Raw genomic sequence first — 2697 nt, forward strand, 5'->3', positions numbered from 1 at the left:
CCTGCCATGGCAGGGGTCGGACTAGATGATCTGCTCAGGTCCCTTCCGACCCTAGAAACTATGAAACTATGAATTCTCTGGTATCCATAGTTGCTTCTCAAGTAAATCTCAGGATGTCGTCCTCCCGCTGTACTCGGCCTTGGTGAGGCCGCAGCTGGAGTACTGCGTCCAATCTGGGCTTCGCAATTCAAGAAGGATGTCGAGTAGCTGGAGAGGGTCCAGAGGAGAGCCATGTGCATGATCAGGGCAGGAAAACAGGCTTTATGAAGAGAAGCTGGGAGCCATGGGACTTTGCAGCCTGGAAAAGCGCAGGCTCTGGGACAACCTGGTGGCTGCTTGTAAGTATATTAGGGGTGACCACCAGGATCTGGGGGAACGCCTGTTCACCAGAGCACCCCAAGGGATGGCAAGGATGAAAGGTCATAAACTTCTACAAGACCGTTTCAGGCTGGACATAAGAAAAAAAAAGTCTTTCCAGTCCGAGCCCCCAAGACATAGACTCCCTCCAGAAGTGGTGCAGGCTCCTACTCTGGACTCATTTAAGAAATGCTTGGGTGCTTATCTTGCTGGGATCCTTTGACCCTAGCTGCCTTCCTATCCCTGGGGCAAGGGGTTGGACTTAAGTCATCTTCAAGGTCCCTTGCAGCCCTAATGTCTATAAAATCTATGAAATAGTTGGAAAAAATCGTTCTTTGCAAGCTTTTGGGCATAAACACCCTTCTTCAGATGTAAGGAGCGTCTGCTGGCGTGTTGTGTTCTCCTGGGTGGAACAGAAGCCAATATGCAAGATAAAGCTTGTGATCTTGTGAACTGGGATGCTGAAATAGCAAAGGATGCATTTCAGGAGGCGTGGGCATTCAGCACAGGTAAAACACCTGGCGTGTGCGTAAAATCCCGATTTCTCCGCTCCATAGCATGGAGTTGTCAATCTGACTAAATATGTGCGATTCCCAGGTTCCACGCAGGTTGGGAAGATCCTGTCGACAGCCTTTTGTGTTCACCGTGATCTCTATTGAGAGTGCCAGCCAGAAGCAAGAAGTACAGGAGACAGGAGAGCAATAGGAGAGGACCTAGTCTCCTCTCCCTTTTCTCCTTCACTTTGAAAGAGAATCCGTTTGAGTTTGGGATGAAGGCTCAGATTATTGTGCCGACCTCCTCCGCAAAGGACTCTGAGATGCACTGATACAAAGGCTCTGAATAAACACTGGGGATTCATAATAATAATATTTGATTTAAAACGCAATAGCACCAAGTCGTTTGGGCTGGACGGAGGCCCCAAAGGGCAAGGTGCTGTGCAAACATAAAAGGTAGACATGATCCTTATCGCTTGCAGCTGAAGCCCCGTCCTGCAGATCTTCATTCCTGTGCTTAACTTTGATTTCAGTGGCATTGCTCCATGCACTGAACATCCGAGACAAATTCCAGCAGTGAATGTACAAACAACATGAAGGGTGACCCGGGGGTGGAAATAACCCCGTTGAACTGTTTAAAGCCAGCCCAGAACAGTCCCTTCTAAAATACTGCGTGTGATTTTTGGAGGCTGTATGGACTGGGAGGTCCTCTGCAGTCCTATATTCCTAAAACCTTCAAAACCTTGGATGCAGGGGTATAGGCTGTAGCTGTGTTGGTCGAAGGACATAAGAAGCCTCTGGCTTCTTTACTATTCATTCCCTCCAGGGAGAGCACACACCAGCTGCAGAGACTTCCTCAGCCTGAAGAAGGGTTTCTAAAGCCAAAAGCTTGCAATTTTTTTTTCCAGTTATTTAAGCTGGTCTAATAAAAGATATCAGATTTACCCTAAAAACCTTGTTTGCTCAAACCCTTGGAGGTTTTTATGACCCGACTAGACAAAGCCTTGGCTGGGATGGTATACTTGGTCCTGCTTGGAGCAAGGGATTGGACTAGATGACCACCTGAGGTCCCTTCAACCCTCATTTTCTATGAATCTATGAAAACCAGCACATTGTCCCTTAAAATGCTCCCGTCAGCTCTCCTTTCCCATTATTTTTACAACCCCCCCAACAATGATTAAGCTGCTGTTGAGCTGAGACCACTGGTGACCTCAATGCCTAATACCGTCTCATTATTTCCTTGCACTCCCTCTTCTGCCTGCCTGCATCTATCTTTGGGGCAGGTGGTCTCTTTTCTCCCCTTTGTATTGTACAAGGCATGAAAGGCTCCTGGTCCAGGATTAGACCCCCTAGATGCTGTGGTACAACAGATAATAGCTCATAGCCATAAAAGGACTCATTGCTGCTTGCAGAATATATTTATATGTGCATTTGCCATGGTATTACCTGTCTAATGGCTCTTGCATTGTATCTGCTAGGTTTTCTGTCGGCTTCAGTGGAACATTTTCTGGCACTGAAAATGTTTATGAAAGATGGGAGTGCATGCCCATGCAGTGCCAAGGGAGCTTGCAGCTGGGGAGGTGAGGTGGAGCCATGGCTTTCCTGGTATGAGGCCCCAGGCTGCTCAGAAGTTGGATAGCTGTGTTACAAACTATTACCCATGATCAATATAGGCATGCATTGCAAGACAGGCTTTACGCAAAATTGCTAACAAGGAGAGAAGTCATCTCCGTTGCATTCCTTTATGCTGACCGCTGAGTTGTAAATCTAATGTGTAGTATGGGCTCAACCCAAAAAGCAGTGAACAGAGACTCTTGTTGACTGCAACCAGCTTTGCAGCGGACAC

The 2697-nt window shown here is 47.4% G+C and overlaps 1 long non-coding RNA gene across 1 annotated transcript in view; it reads right to left on the reverse strand.

The window, feature by feature from the left end:
* Positions 1 to 2025, reverse strand: part of LOC109307636 — a 16212-nt gene extending 14187 nt beyond the window's left edge. Inside the window, exon 1 of the long non-coding RNA XR_002100328.1 lies at positions 2015 to 2025. This is a non-coding gene — a long non-coding RNA (uncharacterized LOC109307636). The remainder of the gene's footprint in view (positions 1 to 2014) is intronic.
* Positions 2026 to 2697: the final 672 nt, after the last annotated feature.

This window comes from Crocodylus porosus, unplaced genomic scaffold (assembly GCF_001723895.1).
Source record: "Crocodylus porosus isolate Cpor-Errol unplaced genomic scaffold, CroPor_comp1, whole genome shotgun sequence".
Classification (NCBI taxonomy): Eukaryota; Metazoa; Chordata; order Crocodylia; family Crocodylidae; genus Crocodylus; species Crocodylus porosus.